This window comes from Mesoplodon mirus (assembly GCF_964341445.2).
Source record: "Mesoplodon mirus genome assembly, chromosome: 8".
Taxonomy (NCBI): domain Eukaryota; kingdom Metazoa; phylum Chordata; class Mammalia; order Artiodactyla; family Ziphiidae; genus Mesoplodon; species Mesoplodon mirus.
The window spans coordinates 38,579,356-38,598,391 of NC_138984.1; the positions used below are offsets into that span (position 1 = coordinate 38,579,356).

The window sequence follows — 19,036 nt, forward strand, 5'->3', positions numbered from 1 at the left end:
ACAGAATATGGGAAATTCTGTAGGACAAATGAGCCAATTTCTTCAACAGATAAATGTCATGTAGAGAAGGAGGATTGGGGGTGGGGGGGATTGTTGTAGATTTATAATATTTAGGAGGCATTGTTTAGGTTTTGTTTTGAACAAACCAAATATTAAAAGACATATACAGACTGGGAAATTCAACTGAAATCTCTACTTCAGTAAAGATTCGTACTGAAGATTACAGGTGAAATATGTTTGTGATTTACTTTAAAATGATCCAGTGGGGGTGGAGGAATAGTGTGTATGAAACAAAATTGATAATTTGTTGATAATTACTGAACTGGATATGGATAATTGGGAGTTTATAATAGTGTCTAATTTTTGTGGATGTTTGAAATCTATATATATATTTCTTCTATCTATATCTGTATATATACACATATATAATGTGTATATTTAATTTCTGCCTCTCATGTGATCTTTACAAATGAAATTTTCCTGACTGACTTCCACGTAGAAATATACTTTGACCTTTTGCTCACTTCAGAACCCTGAATACAGACTGAACAGAACCAGAAAGTCTTCAGGTAAATAGAGATGGCTATGACTTTGTGTTAATACTGTTTTTAATCAAGCCTCTGGTCAAAACAAATATAGGAAGAATTTTAACCACAGAATAAGACCTTTAAACATCACTTATATTTCTCTCCTGAAATAAAGCAAGCTTTCAAAGTTAACATAATCTCATTACTGGCACCTTTTTGATCAATAGAATAATCTTCCCAGCATGCTCAATGATCTCTTACAGGGATTATCTTTGTGAAGTGTTTGGTTGAAAGAACACCTTCCTTGACTGAATCAGGAACTGAATTACGAGAGATTAGTGTAATTACAGATGTTAGTTTCTAATAAAAATCAACTATCAAAGGGGATTAACTGGACAGTTTGTCCTTACTGATTGGCTGTGTCAGTTAGGGACCAATCAGGGAAATTATACCAGTAATTTTAAACAAAATTTAATATAAAGACATTGTTAACTAGGGATTGGAGAACTAAGGTGACATGCTTAAGTCTTCTGACACAAGTTCTGATAACATGTGTGAAATGTTGCCAGCCAGAGAAGCTGAGAATCAAGAGATTCGGTGCAGGGACGTCCCTGGTGGCACAGTGGTTAAGAATCTGCCTGCTAACACAGGGGACACGGGTTCGATCCCTGGTCCAGAAGATCCCACATGCCATGGAGCAGCTAAGTCCATGCGCCACGACTACTGTGCCTACGCTCTAGAGCCAGCATGCCACAACTACTGAAGCCTGCGTGCCTAGAGCCCGTGCTCTGCAACAAGAGAAGCCACCACAATAAGCCAGCACACCGCCACAAAGAGTAGCCCCTGTTCACTGCAACTAGAGGAAGCCTGCGCACAAGCAACGAAGACCCAGCGCAGCCCAAAAAAAAAAAAAAAAAAAAAAAAAAAAGACCATCTTAGATTAAAAGAGAGAGAGAGAGAGAGAGAGAGAGAGACTCGGTGCAGTACCAGGGTTTTTACTGGGGGCTGATCACATAGGCACCCTCTACCTGGGTGCTAAATTTCAAACTCCCAAAGGAAAGCTGTTGTTTGGCATAAGCCATATTGCTTGCACAGTTTAGGCACAGTGAGACAGCCTTTTCATTTCTGGGAATGTTGGAAACTCACCTGAAATCCAAGTTCCCAAATGCCAGCAAAGGGCCAGCCTTGTAGGCAGGTCTTCCAAAGGATAGCAGGCAGGCCTGACTCTTTGCTGCTCTAGGGCTGGGGGAACAAGGAAGAAGTTGGTGTTATTAGAACTTAGAAACTTGGTGGAGGGGTACCAAAATGCAGGAAACCTGATCTGTAAGGGAGAGGGCACTGCTTGGCTGGTGCCAGTGCCTAAGAAGCATAAAGGAGACACACCCGCTACTCCCAAACCCCACGAACTAGGACTCAGATCTCTGAGGAGGAAGCACTAGTTGATATTGGTGTATCTGTGTTGGCGCAGTGAGGCCTTTTGGATTCAGTCCTTCAGCACATTGACTAAGACCTTAGGAAATAGGTTTAGGGCTGTTAAGTAACTTGCACACACTAGAAAGCAGCATAGCCAGCAAGTAAACCCTTGTCTTTGACTTGAGTCAGAGAGCTGTTTGATCCTACATGACTTCGTGAAAGATGTAGCAACAACCTTGTAATACTAAAATTTTAGATCTGTTTGTTTGGGTCTCTCCGTGCAGGTTGCAGGATCTTAGTTCCATGACCAGGGATCGAACGTATGCCTCCTGCAGTGGAAGTGTGGAGTCCTGGACTGCCACTGGACTGCCAGGGAATTCCCATAGAACTGTTTTTTAAAACAGGTGAATTAGACTGAGTCAAAACTAGAAATTTGAGCAAGGGAAAAGAGGGTAATTGACTACTGGGGGGGGCCACAAAGGGTGACAGCCCAGTTTAGGGGCTCTTCTCAGCTTTCCAGACCCAGAAAGTTTTAGCTCAGGGCATTCAGAGTTTATCAAGAAAGCAGTTTCTTCCTGGTTATATGACCAACCTTCTGATCTGACCCTAGAATTCCCCTTTTGCTGCTCCCTGCCACACACTGTAGCATCTAGCCACACAGAACTGCTTCTAGATCCTCTGCAGACACGGTGGTGGTTTTTTGCCTACACTGCCCTCTTTTCCTAAAGGTCCTCCTTCCTATTCCCACCCCCATCTCCTCTATTCCCTTTCATCTGGCTTACTCCTTTTCATCCTGTGAGACTGACCCAGTGTCACCCCACCTAGGAAGCCTCACCTTAGGAATTAGATACATCTATAGATAGCATGGTTTGATACTTCTGTACTATCCTCCTAAAATACCACAAACGTATCTAACTACTCTAACCATTTTGTATTAGAATTGTTTCTAATACAATTAGAATTGTAATTAATTACAGTTAGAATTATAATTGTGTCTATGTGCACTGGACTACAAAGCAACTGAAACACTGGGGTTTCTATGGTATTTCTATAATACATGAAGCCAATAGAATAAATATTTTATATTAGTATTACCATTTTAAAAATCTGAGATAATGTCTATTCTCCTGTCTCCTCTTTTTGGTGTGAAACATTATTTCTTTAGTCAGTTTGCCTAATGTGGGTTTCAGATCTTTCATATCTTGTGTCCTCCATCACAAATAATACATTTTGTTGAGATTGCTCTTAAAAGTGCTTTTGGTACGTCAGGAAGTTCTTTTGGGATGTGGGATGTGGTTGGTTGAGACCAGGACACCTGCCCTCATTTAAAGCTGTCAGTTACTCTCTTACTGTTACCTCACCTCATTTAAATTAAGCCCATTTCTGTTTTACTCATATTTTTTCCTTTTAGTTTTGGGATTATTTTTCTTAATAGAAAACAAAGAAACAAATGAATTGTGGAGTTCACTTTGTCTTCTGTTACATTGAACCATCCACCTCAAGCACCAGAATTGGTTTCATTATTCTTGCTCCAAACAAGAGCTTTTTTATTTATCTTAGTGTTTCATCATAAGCCTCAGCTCACCTTTCTTACACTATTGTTATAGGTTTCTGACACTTTTAAGGTTTTTTTTTCCACTCAAAATTTTATTTTATCCTCTTTATAAGTTACTAAGTTTATAACCTGCTAAACATTTTACCCAAGTATGGGAAAACTGCCTGGAGTTGCAAAGCACAGTAAAATAATTACATGAAAAGAACAAATGAAAATACCTGTTAAAGTTGCTGTAGGTGGCAGCACTTAAAATTGGTAATTGGTATTTTTTTAAAAGTGCATAGCTTAAAAGAAAAGTTACATAGCTACAAGATGATTCATTGTTGATTAACTGTTTAGAAGTTTTATTTAAGAGAACACAGTAGATTTGATAAATTGCAATTCAGTAGACAATCCTAGATTTGATTACTTAAAATGTAATTATGCACTTGATTTGCACTTTGGACTGCATCCTGATATTGTTAAAACTTTAAAAATATTAATATATTTTAGTTTTCTTATGTAGAAGTCTATTTTCCACTCTTGGGGGGAAAATAGAAGAATTGAGATCATGATATACATTCAGAGAATGTTTTACTGCTTGATTACATTTCTTTGTTCACATTTAAGACTTATTTATAAGAAGTAAATTATGTAGTCTTCAATTTAAGAATAGATGAATTCAGAAACATCATGTTGGGAAAAATAGATCCTAAACTAAAAAAACACAACTAGTTGCACAGCTCTGAGAATTTAATAGTAACTCAACTTTTAAATCAGTTAACTCTGGCATCTGAATGCAAAATGTTTATCATTATTACCTATATAGATGACTATTAAGAGATATGCAGGGCTTCCCTGGTGGCGCAGTGGTTGAAAGTCCACCTGCCGATGCAGGGGACACGGGTTCGTGCCCTGGTCTGGGAAGATCCCACATGCCGTGGAGTGGCTGGGTCCATGAGCCATGGCTGCTGAGCCTGTGCGTCTGGAGCCTGTGCTCCGCAACGGGAGAGGCCACAACAGTGAGAGGCCCGCGTACCGGAAAAAAAAAAAAAAAAAAAAAAAGAAGAGATATGCAGCATTTTCAAAATCCCTGTGTGTCCTTTATATGCAGGTTTGTTACACTGAGTTCTGTGGTAATTGTACTCTTTTCAGCAATATATTCTTTCCTGTATGATTGTTTGTCTCCATGTTCTTGAGTTTCAGAGAACTCAGATTTCTGGCTGAGTATGTCTTCATTTTTGTTTTTGTTTTACCAGAGACAGATATTCACATCCTCTCTGTTTTTCAAGCACCTTCAAAAGACAAGAAAACCTATAAGACAGAAATCTGATGCTTAATCTGAAGGGTGCTCAGGCCAAGATCTATTGACTCTTGACCCTTGAACAACTCGGGGGTTAGGGGTGCTGACCCTTCTCATAGTCTAAGCTCCAAGTATAACTTACAGTCAGCCCTCCCTACACTTGACTCCTCTATATCCATGCTTCTGCATCCTCAGGTTCGAGCAACTGTGGATGTGGATTGTGTAGCACTGTAGTATTTACTATTGAAAAAAAACCCAGGGCTTCCCTGGTGGCGCATTTGTTAAGAATCTGCCTGCCAATGCAGGGGACACAGGTTCGAGCCCTGGTCCGGGAAGATCCCACATGCCACGGAGCAACTAAGCCTGTGCACCATGACTACTGAGCCTGCGCTCTAGAGCCTGTGAGCCACAACTACTGAGCCCACGTGCCACAACTACTGAAGCCCGTGTGCCTAGAGCCCGTGCTCTGCAACAAGAGAAGCCACTGCAATGAGCAGCCCGCGCACCGCAACGAAGAGTAGCCTCTGCTCGCCGCAACTCGAGAAAGCCCGCACGCAACAACGAAGACCCAACGCAGCCATAAATAAATAAATGTTTATTAAAAAAAAAAAGAAAAAACCCACCTGTAAGCAGACCCTTGCAGTTCAAACTCATGTTGTTCAAGGATCAGCTGTACTTCAAACCATTGACTGATGCAGCCTTTATGATATATGCATAGACAAGGCAGTCGTGCTATAGTATCTCTCTGCTACAGGTCTTCAAGGCATATTCCACATTCCCCAGCATCTTTACTCAGTGTATCCTTAGATTACCAGTTGATTATAGAAGACTATTACTCAGGAATATGGAGTCAGATGGAAGAAATGCATAGGGCAAGTTTATGTGGGAAGGGACTTGAAGCTTCCATCTTTTTATTTTAATATATTTATTTGTTTATTTATTTATTTTTGCCTGCATTGGGTCTTTGTTGCTGTGCACGGGCTTTCTCTAGTTGCGGCGAGCAGGGGCTACTCTTCATTGGCGGTGCGCAGTCTTCTCATTGTGGTGGCTTCTCTTGTTGCAGAGCACGGGCTCTAGGCGCGCGGGCTTCAGTAATTGTGGCACATGGGCTCAGTAGTTGTGGCTTGCGGCCTCTAGAGCACAGGCGCAGTAGTTGTGGCACACGGGCTTAGTTGCTCCGCGGCATGTGGGATCTTCCCAGACCAGGGCTCGAACTCGTGTCCCCTGCGTTGGCAGGCGGATTCTTAACCACTGTGCCACCAGGGAAGCCCTAAGCTTCCATCTCTGAGTGTGCTACTCTCCCCAATCTCTATGTATTCACTGACCCAGAAGCTACTGATTTATTTTTCTTATGTGGGCCTCCTATCATCTTTTGACCTTTTTTAAAGTCTGATTTTATCAAGATGCTTCTTATTTATTCATATTAGCATCTTTGTGTTTGAGCTCTTTCCTTTTTGGAATAATTTGTGATTTTATAGTATGTAATTTTTGCCAACATCCCCCTTCTTAAACAGTCTTCCTTTTAAGAATCTGGTGTAAAAATTAAATAATATATATACTGAATGTGTTTGTATATGTATAACATTAATTAATGAATACATAAAATACACTTAACCATTGGGGAATGAGACATGTGAGGTAAGGCTTTTACTTTTCATTTTATATATTTTGGGGGGGTACTATTTGAATAATTTATAATACACATTGTTTTTTGGAATCAGAACTAAATTATTCATGACATTGGATTTAGCAATGATTTCTTGGATATGACACCAAATGCTCAAGCAACAGAAGAAAAAAAAAGATAAGTTGGACTTCATCAAAATTAAAAGCTTGTGCATCAAAAGACACTGTCAACAGGGTGAAAGTCAACACATAGTGAATTAGAAAAACTCAGTTTCCCACCTATGTATTTCTCCTGTGTGTCTCCTTTGCTACTCACACAAAACAATTCATTTTTTGTCACCAAATGTGTGGAGGTTTGCCCCACACCAAGTAATTCTCTTTGATACCAGCTGGGTGTCTTACAGTTTAACTCAATTCTAACACTGTCTACCTGGAGATAGTGTCAGATCCCACAGGCTAAGGGCTTAGTCCCACAAGACTGCACCCGCCCTACTTCATATGCCAATCACAAGTAGTAGATTCCCAGGTTACCCATAACTTCTGTCTGGTTTGGCTACAAATCAGAGGTTCCCATAACCTTCTACTCAGGTTCGATTAATTTTTTAAAATTAATTTATTTATTTTCGGCCACATCCCATGGCATGTGGAACTTCCCCGACCAGGGAGCAAACCCTTGCCCCCTGCATTGGAAGCATGGAGTCTTAACCACTGGACCACCAGGGAAGTCCAAGTTCGATTAATTTTTTTGAGAGGCTCACAGAACGCAGGGAAACACTTATGTTAACTAGTTTATTAAAGGATATGATAAAGGATACAGACGAACAGCCAGATGAAGAGATACATAGTGTGAGGTCCTGGAGGGTCCGGAGTACAGGAGCTTCTGTCCTCATGGAGTTGGTGTGTGTCACCTTCCCGGCATGCATGTGTTTGCCAACCTGGAAGCTCTCTGAACTCCATACTATTGGAATTTTATGGAGGCTTCATCACATAGACATGATCAATTATTTACTCCATTTCCAGTCCCCCCTCTTTGGAGAAGTGAGGAGTGGATGACTGAAAATTCCAAGCTTCTAATTATGACTTGGTCTTTCTGGTGACAAACCCCAATCTGGTAGCCATCCAGGAGCCCACTCAGAGTTGCCTCAATAGAATAAAAGATGCTCCTAGCACTCTTCTCCCTTAGGAATTCACTAAAGGTTTTAGTAGTTCTGTGTCAAGGACACTATCAAAGACGAAATATTAGAACAGGAGATGCTCCTAGTGCTTTTATCACTCAGGGTTTTACAAGGGTTCAGGGGTTTTAGAAGCTCTGTGCTAGGAACTGGAGACATATATATATATATATATATATATATATATAACCTGTGGTTAACAATAACCACAAAAAAAACCCCAACTCAATTAATAAATGAACAAAAGACTTGAATAGACATTTCTCCAAAGGAGATACACAAATGGCCAATAAGCATATGAAAAGATGCTAAACATCCTTAGCCAATAGGCAAATGCAAATCAAAACTACAATGAAATACCACTTCACACCTATTAGAATAGCTATTAAAAAAAAAGTGTTGGTGAGGATGTGGAGAAATTGGATTCTTCATGCATTGCTAGTGGGAATGTAAAATGGTGTAGCTGCTTTAGAAAACAGTTTGGTAGTTCCTCAAAAAACTAAACATAGAATTATGACTCAGCAATTCAACTCCCAGGTATATATACACCCAAAAGAATTGAAAACAAAGACTCAGCAGGTATTTGTACAACAATGTTCATTGCAGCATTATTTATTATAGCCGAAAGGTGGAAATAACCCACTGTCAATCAATAGAAGAATGAGAAGAATGGATAAACAAAATGTGACATTTATATATATATAAGATGAGATATTTCTCAGCCTTAAAAAGAATGAAGTTCTCCATGTTCTTGGATTGGAAGAATCAATATTGTGAAAATGACTGTACTATCCAAAGCAATCTACAGGTTCAGTGCAATCTCTATCAAACTACCAATGGCATCCTTCACAGAATTAGAACAGAAAATTTTACAATTCATATGGAAACACAAAAGATCCCAAATAGCCAAAGCAATCTTGAGAAAGAAAAACGGAGTTGGAGGAATCAGGCTCCTCAACTTCAAACTATACCACAAAGCTACAGTAATCAAGACAGTATGGTACTGGCACAAAAACAGAAATATAGATCAGTGGTACAGGATAGAATGCCCAGAGATAAACCCACGCACATATGGGCACCTAATTTATGACAAAGGAGGCAAGAACATACATTGGAGAAACGACAGCCTCGTCAATAAGTGGTACCGGGAAAATTGGACAGCTATGTGTAAAAGAATGAAATTGGAACACTACCTAACACCATACCCAAAAATAAACTCCAAATGGATTAAATAAAGACTTAAATGTAAGGCCAGACACTATAAAACTCTTAGAGGAAAACACAGGAAAAACACTCTTTGACATAAACCATAACAAGATCTTTTTTGACCCACCTCCTAGAGTAATGTAAATAAAAACAAAAATAAACAAATGGGACTTAATTAAAATTAAAAGCTTTTGCACAGCAAAGGAAACCATAAACAAGGCAAAAAGACAACCCTCAGAGAGAGAAAATATTTGCAAATGAAACAACAGACAAAGGATTAATCTCCAAAATATACAAACAGCTCATGGAGCTCAATATCAAAAAAACAAACAATCCAGTTAAAAAATGGGTGGAAAACCTAAATAGACATTTCACCAAGGAAGACATACAGATGGCCAAGAGGCACATGAAAAGATGCTCAACATCACTAATTATTAGAGAAATGCAAATCAAAACTACAGTGAGATATCACCTCACACTGGTTAGAATGGCCATTATCAAAAAATCTAGAAACGATAAATGCTGGAAAGGGTGTGGTGATAGGGAACCCTCCTGCACTGTTGGTGGGAATGTAAATTGATACAACCACTATGGAAAACAGTTTGGAGCTTCCTTAAAAAACTAAAAAATAGAACTACCATATGACCCAGCAATCCCACTACTGGGCATATACCCTGAGAAAACCATAATTCTAAAAGAGACATGTACCACAATATTCACCACAGCTCTATTTACAATAGCCAGGACATGGAACCAACTTAAATGTCCATCCACAGATGAATGGATAAAGAAGATGTGGCACATATATACAATGGAATATTACTCAGCCATAAAAAGAAATGAAATTGAGTTATTTGTAGTGAGGTGGATGGACCTAGAGTCTGTCATACAGAGTGAAGTAAGTCACAAGGAGAAAAACAAATAACGTATGCTAATGCATATATATGGAATCAAAAAAAAAAGGTACTGATGAACCTAGTTGCAAGGCAGGAATAAAGAGGTAGACCTAGAGAATGGACTTGAGGACATGAGGTGGGAGGGGGAAGCTGGGGCGAAGTGATAGTAGCATCAACATATATACACTACCAAATGTAAAATAGTTGGATGGTAGGAAGCAGCAACGTATCACAGGGAGATCGTCTTGGTGCTTTGTGATGACCTAGAGGGCTGGGATAGGGAGGATGGGAGGGAGGCTCAAGAGAGAGAGGATATGGGGACAGGTGTATACATATGGCTGATTCACTTGTTGTGCAACAGAAACTAACACAGTATTGTGAAGCAATTATACTCCAATATCGGTCTATTAAAAAAAAAAGTTCTGACATATGCTACAACATGGATGAACCTTGAAAATATGCTAAGTGAAATAAGCCAGACACAAAAGGACAAGTATTGTATGATTCCACTTTACATGAAATATCTTGAAAAGGCAAGTTTGTATAGACAGAAAGATTAGACATTGCCAGGGACTCAGGGGAAGGGGGAACGGTAAATTGTTGCTTAATAGTTACAGAGTTTCTGCTTGGGGTGATAAAAATGTTCGGATATATATAGTTGTGATAGTTGTACAATAGTTTGTACTTAATGTAGAAATGCATTGAATGTACTTAATGCACTGAATGATATACTTAAAAATGATTAAAATGGTATATTTTATGTTATATATATTTTACCACCAAATATAAAAATAAAGATGGCAGCCAAATATGGCTGATGGGCCAGAGTTTGCTGTCCCTTGCCATAGAAGATTGTGACATGAGAGTCCATTTAACCCTGCTTTAGCTCCACCCACCTGAGGAGTCCCAGGACCATTTATGTTGACAACCTAATAGCAAGATACCTCTGCTTGTTATCCTTGCTCAATGTCTAAGTTAAGAGTCCCTCTAATAATCATTCTCTCCTTTAGCCTCATTATTATACAGCTCAGTGCTTCCTCTTTCCTGATTTTCACTCTTAAACCTTTCCTTTGTGCCTTTGGAACCTCTAACCTGTGATTCATAAAATCTCCTACTCCTCAATATATCTTTTTATCATAAGCATTTTTCTTTTATTTATATTTCAGTTAGGGTATTATATTGATATTTCAGAATGATCAGGTCATATTCTCTATGATTTTTATTTCAGGAGAATAAAGGAGGTGTTGCATCCTGTGGCGTTGAGAACAATTGCCTTGGCTGAAGTTTGGCTCCCTGTAAAGGTCTTCTGTGCTTTTTCTCTCATATCGATGCTGCTCATTCTTTCTCACCCATAGGCACATTTTATCTAAAATGGGTGGGGGTGGGTGGCTGCTGAACACTGGGTACATTTATTTCTCCTTCTGACCATGGAACATGGGAGATCTGTCTGCCTTCTCCCAGAATTCAGATATAGATGAGAAAAGAGGCTTTGATATGCAGTGTTTCTCAATGCATGGTAGTAGGCCACCTGTAAAGATGATCAACTCTTGGGCTTCACCTCAAACTCACTGAATCACTCTCTGGAATTTGGGTTTACAACCTACACTTTTAAGAAGCTCCTCAGGGGGACTTCCCTGGTGGTCCGGTGGGTAAGACTCCAAGCTCCCAATGCAAGGGGGCCGCGTTTGATCCTTGGCTGGCGAGCTAGATCCTGCATGCACACCCCAACTAAGAAGTCCGCATGCCTCAACTAAGGGTCCACATGCTGCAACTAAGAAGTCCATGTGCTGCAACTAAAGATCTCGCATGCCCCGACAGAGACGCTGCGTGCTGCAACTAAGACCCAGTGCAGCCAAAATAAATAAATAAATATTTTTTAAAAAAGAAACTCCTCAGGGACTTCAGTGCTCTTAGAGTTTGAGAATCACTACATTAGTGGGAGAGAAAGAAGTTTTCAGAAGTGAGAGCACGTGCGTGTTCTCACCCCACAATTTCCGCATGTAGAGACTCCTGGAGAGGCATAACTGTTGGTAAATTGCCATGAAGAAAGAAAAATGATTTTAAAAATTATTTTCAATTAATCACCATTCCAAGAGAGAAAATGGTTTTTGAGAACTTTGGGAAGGGGCATTTGCCAACCCATCTACTACCTGCGCACTACCTGTGTACTTCAAGGTCAAGAAAGCAGGACCCTTGTGTCCATCACTCCTCACTACTGCTTTCAGACCATTATTTATCCACTTTTTGTGAAAGCCCAAGCTTCTTTGAGGTTCATATCCTTAGGGGATAGTGTCATCCTCTATCTGGCTGCATCATTGTCATCTCATGGAAGACACGTTTGTTTACTTGTAGTGGATGCTAGAGGCTGCCCAGATTCCTTTCTCTCTCCTCTCATAACTAGAGCTGTTGGAAGTTCTTTGGGTGACAGCTCTCTGATGCATCCCTCTCTAGGTATTGCTCGTAGTTAAAAGAAAGCTGCCTCTCCCAAGGTCATGCTCTCTGCCCGGGGAAGCTCACATCCAAAGTCATGTTGGTATGAGAGTATAAAGCCTCAACTCCCTTGCCCCAATTTGGGACACCTCTAAAGGGCCAAAACATCTACAGAGTTCCCCATAGAATTGAGGTCTTTGTTGCAACTGAGTGGCAGTTCAGCTGCTGCTTCTGCCTGATTCTGATTCCCTCTGCATGCAAATCTCCATCTCAGAGTCTGCTTCATAGGGAACCCAACCTGTGATCCAAGAAAGGGGATTCTAAAATGGGAATTTTTAGATCTGGATCACCTGCAGTCTGGCTGGCAATGAGAACCCTCTTACTGGTGGTAGGTGAAGCGCTAATATCTCCTATTGAGATACTGGGAGATAGACACTGAAAGGCTGAGAGTGATTAATCACTAAGAAATTGTTAAGTGTTAAAGCTGGAGGGCATCATTGGTAGTATATAAGGAGAGTCTCATTGTCTCTCCAGCCAGAGAGCAAAAAAGGCTGATGGTCAGGTCCAGGACCGAAGAGTGGCAGGGCTTCCCTGGTGGCGCAGTGGTTAAGAATCTGCCTGCCAACGCAGGGGACACGGTTTCAAGCCCTGGTCTGGGAAGATTCCACATGCTGCAGAGCAACTGAGCCCGTGTGCCACAACTACTGAGCCTGCACTCTAGAGCCTGCAAGACACAAGTACTGCAGCCCATGTGCCAGAACTACTGAAGCCCATGAGCCTAGAGCCTCTGCTCCACAACAAGAGAAGCCACTGCAATGAGAAGCCTGAGCACCACAACAAAGAGTAGCTCCCGCTCACTGCAACTAGAGAAAGCCTGCATGCAGCAATGAAGACCCAACACAGCCAAAAATAATAAATAAATTTAAAAAATAAATTTATTTTAAAAAAAGGCAGAACTCCAGGGACTTCCTTGGTGGCGCAGTGGATAAGACTCCATGCTCCCAGTGCAGGGGGCCCGGGTTCAATCCCTGGTCAGGGAACTAGATCCCACATGTATGCTGCAACTAAGAGTTCACATGCCACAACTAAGGAGGCTGCATGCAGCAAGTAAGACCCAGTGCAACCAAATAAATAAATATTCAAAGAAAAAGAGAAAAACTCAGCCATTTCTGCAAACTAATAAAAAAAAAAAGCAGAGCTCCATAAGTGGACAAAATTTTCAGCCTCAGCATTTCTTTTATGCAAAGTGAGGGCACTGATTGGGAAGGATTTCAATCAGGAGAAATAGGATCAGGACATCTGGGTCAGTGCACCCAGGCAACTTGAAATCCTAGGTTCCCCTGAATCCTCTGAGCCTACAGATGTGGCCTAATCCTCTCTGTGAAAAAGCTAGTGCCCCGGGGCTTCCCTGGTGGCGCAGTGGTTGAAAGTCCGCCTGCCGATGCAGGGGACGCGGGTTCGCGCCCCTGTCCGGGAAGATCCCACATGCCGCGGAGCGGCTGGGCCCGTGAGCCATGGCCGTTGAGCCTGCGCGTCCGGAGCCTGTGCTCTGCAATGGGAGAGGCCACAACAGTGAGAGGCCCGCGTAACGCAAAAAAAAAAAAAAAAAAAAAAAGCTAGTGCCCCCTCTTTGCTTGAAGAAGATACAGAAACCTTTGACTTATTGGAAGACAGGTGCTCCACTCAAGAATTTTCCTTCCTGGACAACAGACCAATAACTGCGGTTAAGTCACACATCACCTGGCCAAGGAAATGCTGGGCCTGCTAAGGGAGGAGAGGGACACCTCAAAGGAGTCAAAGGACCTAGCTAATATGTACCAGCAGGAGCTGGAGGATGACATAAGGAACTAACTTCTGAGGGTCTCAGATCAAGGGGTAGGGCTGGGTAGCAGAAGGTAATGAGTAGGAGGATTTATCAATATGGGAGTACTATCCCGTGATATGGAATACGCTGACAAGGATCAGGGGAGGCAGTGCTAATACTCTACTGGGGTGGCTCCCATTAAGTGGTGTAGAAATGGCAGAACTACTGTGGAAGATTGTGGAAGAAGGGGTCAAAAGGCTCAGAGAGGTGGGTATGCTAGAGTAGGTATTCTACACTAAGGCTAGAAAACTTAGAAGATGACTATGCTCCACGGGAAGGCTCAGAGGATACTCCTTCCCCTAAAGCAATAAGAAATGTGAAAGGGGCACCAGCATCACTGAACAGGACTGAGGGGAAGTGAGTGAGGTACTGGCCTCAGGTTCAAAATTTAAGGGGGTGCCAAAAATCTCAGTAACCAAGATAAATAATATTTTAATATGGTATTTAAATAATAATATTAATGCAGAAAAGTCCAGGATGAACAAATGTCAAAATTTTAAAGACAGGATCAATATTACTGATTTTTCCTTCTGCCTCAGACTTCAACATGGCTCAGCACAGCACTGTTACTCATGGTGACTGTCCTTTACAGGCCCCAGGTGATAGTACCTGAAAAAGTTACATAGCTTAGCTCCATGAAAGCAGTGGGGATGATGGGATCCCCAAATAGAGGCCAAGTGGTGATGCTTCACCCTCAGAAGCAAGGTGGGTACAATTATAATTAGCACAAGGTCGAAATGGCTGCATCGGGGGTCCTGACCTGGGGAAAGATACAGAGATTGTTAATGCAACAGGGTGTCCTTAGAGGCAAGATTGATGGGCAGCCTACAAGGATGTTGCTCAATCTATACAACCAAGAGAAGTCAAGGTTGGATGTTCAGGAGGCTGAAACTATTCCAGTAAAAATTTTTCAAAAACTGATCCTTTAATGGTTTCCATGCCTGAGCTAGTTTTCAGATGTAGAACTCTGATTTCAGACCATTTGATTGAAAGAGAAGCTAGGTCCCCAGGAAGCAGGACCATGTAACACTATGGTAAGTATGTGTTAATGAATCCCCTCGTACTTCTCCAAAGACACCTATCATTTGCTCTGGTAACTGTTCATTGGGAAAAGTGGAATAACCAAATGTTTTGAGTGCTGTGGACCCTGTACAAGTTGACATTGATACCCAAGAGTCATAATAGTCCCTGTTAGAGTGGGAATCTAGGGTTATAAATGGAGTCCGGGCCCAGGTCTGGTTCATAGTGCCAAGTGCCATTTCCCAAGTTCCCAAATGTTTAATTGGAATGAATATAGTTAGAAGTTGGCTAAACTGTGGGATTGGTTCCTGGAATAATAACATAGTAGGGAAGGCTAATGAACAGCTTCCCTCACACTCTGCCATGATAGTAGATAGAAAACATTATCATACTCTAGGAAGTGTGGCAGAGATTAGTGCCTTAAAGACCTGAAGAATGCAAGGGTTGTGGTCCTCTTCATGTCTAAAGTGAAGTCTGGTCCTTACAAAGCCTGCACAGACCCTGGAGGGTAACAGTAAACTATCACAAATTCAGCAAGTAGTAGCCCCAGTTGCAGTTGCTGTGCTAGAGGTGGTAGCTAGAGCAGATTAATGTGACTTCAAGTACATGGTAAGCAGGTACTGATTTGATGAAAGAGTTGTTTTCCATCCCTAACAATAAGGATTTCAAACAGTATTCACTTTCTTGAACTGCACAGGAGTATACATTGTAAGGTTTACTCCTGGATTATGTTAACTCTCCCATTATATTGTCTATCATAATAACTCTATTGTAATATAGTCCTTTTTTTTAAGTTTTTCTTTCTTTTATAAAAAAATATTTATTTATTTATTTGGCTGTGCCAGCTCTTAGTTGCAGCGCGCGGGATCTTCATTGCCACATGCGAGATATTTAGTTGTTGATTGCGGGATCTTTAGTTGCAGCATGTGGGACTTTAGTTGCAGCATGCAGGGTATTTATTCGCTGCATGCGGGATCTTTAGTTGCGGCATGTGGGATCTTTTAGCTGCGGCATGCTGGATCTAGTTCCCTGACCAGGGATCGAACCCAGGCCCCCTGCATTGGGAGCACAGAGTCTTAACCACTGGACCCCCAGGGAAGTCCCTATCATAATATAGTCTTAAAGGATCTGGATAGCAGAACGTCATATCAATCCATCATATGGATGGCATTGTGTTAATCATGTTAATCAGACTAAATGACCAGGAAATGGTAGGTACATTGGAGGCCTTGGAAAGACATATATATTCCAGAGGGTAGGAGATAAACCCAATGAAAATTAAGGTCTGCTTCGTTAGTGATATTTTTAGGGCAGAATTTCCCAGGGTGGCACTATTGACATTCTGGGCCAGAAAGTTCTGTTGTGGGGAGCTTTCCTGTGGAACTTATGATATTGAGCAGTGTCCTATGCTCTAGATGCCAGTAATTGCTCACTTGACCTTGCTTTAGGTGTTACAAGCCAGTTCAGGGAGAAAGACACATAGAAACAATTATAATACAAAGTGGCTAGAGTAGTTAGAGATGTTTGTAGTATTTAAGGAGGAGGGCAGTATCAAAGCATGCTACTTATATCTCACTCCTCCGGTGAGATTTCCTGGGTGGGGCGACACTGGGTCAGTTTTATGGGATGAGGAGTAAGCCAGGTGAAAGAGAGTACAGGAGGTGGGGGTGGGAATAGGAAGGAGGACCTTCTAGGAAAAGAGGATTAGGTTGTGACAACCAAAAATATCTGAAGACATTGACAAGTATCCCTGGAAGACAAAATCACTCCCAGTTGAGAACCACTGTGTTAGGGGCGTAGTGGCCTGGGGCATGCCTGGACATCCCCTCCAAAGTAAGGGACAAACTATTGCATCTTGTACCTCCCATCACTAGGAAAGAATACTTTGCCTAGTAGGTCTCTGGGTTTTGGGTGACATCAAAAACTGCCAGCTTTGTACTACTACTCTTGTTATTACTGCCAACATATCTAGGTTGACTCTGGTACCTGCCTACAGCAGATCACCTGTCGACCTAAGGACCCTAGTCTGTCCAACATCCCTTACCCTCTTCACAAATCCTGTTTCTCCAGTCCTGACCTCCCACCTTCCTTCACCCTCAGCCAGTTTCTTAGTTCAGCGAGTGAAAACCGCCATCCTAAGCTGAGTCATTAGTGACAGTGTTTCCTGCCCTCGTATGGTACATCTATCATTGAGAATCCAGTAACAAAAATTATGTGGTAGGTCTCTTTGTAAGCTAGCAGAGACAGTACAGAACAGGGAAGTTTGGCAGATTCCTTCATTCAATATTAATTTAACCATTCAACAATGTAGTACTGCCAGGTACCACAGGTACCTGGCCTCATCTCATGCTACTCTTCTTCCCCTTACTCCACTCTAGACACACCAGCCTTCTTGCTGTTCTTGGGACACCCCAAGTTCACTCTCACCTTGGAACATTGGCACTTGCTATGTCTGGCATACTCTTTCCACAGGTCCTCATTCCCATACTTCATTTGGGTATCTGCTCGGATGTCATCCTCACAGACATCTCACCTTTTCTGTCTATCCTGCCACCCTGCCCACTCTCCCCTTACTTTGCCTTATTTTTCTTCATAGCACTTGATAGTACCTGAAATTATATAAACACACATAGATTTTTAATCTCTCTCCCTCAAAGAATCTGATCTCCGTGAGGAGAGTATCTTTTTATTTATTTATTTATTTAGCCACGCTGTGTGGCGTGTGGGATCCTAGTCCCCTACCAGGGATGGAACCCGAGCGCTTTGCAGTGGAAGCACTGGAAGTGTGGAGTCTTAACCACTGGAGCGCCAGGGAAGTCCCAGTGAGGACAGTATCTTGTTCAACATTGTATTCCCAGCATCTAAAGTAATGTCTGATATATCATGGGTTCTTGCTGAATATTTATTGATAGGTCTTCAAATATTTTTTGAATAAATGAATGGTGAGATTTACCTTTAGCTTTTTTTTTTTTTTTTTTTTTTTTTTTTTTGCGGTACATGGGCCTCTCACTGTTGTGGCCTCTCCCGTTGTGGAGCACAGGCTCTGGACGTGCAGGCTCAGTGGCCATGGCCCACAGGCCCAGCCGCTCCGTGGCATGCGGGATCCTCCCGGACCGGGGCACGAACCCGCGTCCCCTGCATCAGCAGGTGGACCCTCAACAACTGCGCCACCAGGGAAGCCCTAGCATTTGTTTTAATGAGGGTTCAGCTGGATAAACAGACCAGTAGGAGATACATATTAAGACATTTATTGCAAGGAATTGGTTTACACGATTGTGGGCACTGGCTAATAAGCAAGTCCAAAATCTATAGGGCAGGCCATCAGTAAGGGCAGGCTGGAACTCTCTGGCATAGGCTGAAGTTGCCATCCACGGATGGAATTTTCTTATTCAGGAAAGCCTCAGTTCTGCTCTCAAGACCTTTCAACCGATTGAATTAGACCCACCCAGATTATCTAGGACAATCTCCTTTACTTAAAGTCAGTTATTATGGACTTAAAGCATATCCACAAGGCCATCATAGCAACACCTATGTTAGTATTTGTATGAATAACTGGGGACTGTAGCTTAGTCAAGTTGACACATCAGAAGACCATCACAGCATTCTAGGTATCTGATGCTTCTGAGACACAATCCTCTTAGCTATCTGGAACACCTACTTGACTTATGTGTGCTCTGAATCTAGGTATTTCACCACTATGAATCAAAGACAGCTCTCAGCTGACTTTTAGCTAGAAAAAGAAGCTAGTTAATTCACACATATATTAATATATGCTCTTCTGTTCTAGTTAGGCCTGGTATAGCTGAAAGGAAGAGAAATCACCCAAGCTAGTTCAAGAAGAGCAGTATTATTTAAAGAATGGGACTTTGGAAGCTTGGAGCTGGAGGTGATTTTGGATTCAAGGTAGTGGTGGGGACTCAAGCAACAGGAGTTCATGATTCTCCAGAGGAAGTGACAATTTCCTCTGATTCTGTTTCAAGAGCAACTAGCAAGTTCATTTCATATTTCAAGTTAAAATTTCCAGGAGAAGAATCTTGGCTTAGCC

At 41.7% G+C, this 19,036-nt stretch overlaps 1 protein-coding gene across 2 annotated transcripts in view; it reads left to right on the forward strand.

Moving 5' to 3' along the window:
* The window catches only part of SF3B1 (splicing factor 3b subunit 1), a 63,186-nt gene that overhangs the window by 2,309 nt on the left and 41,841 nt on the right, over positions 1–19,036 (forward strand). The gene's annotated exons all lie outside the window — the stretch shown is intronic.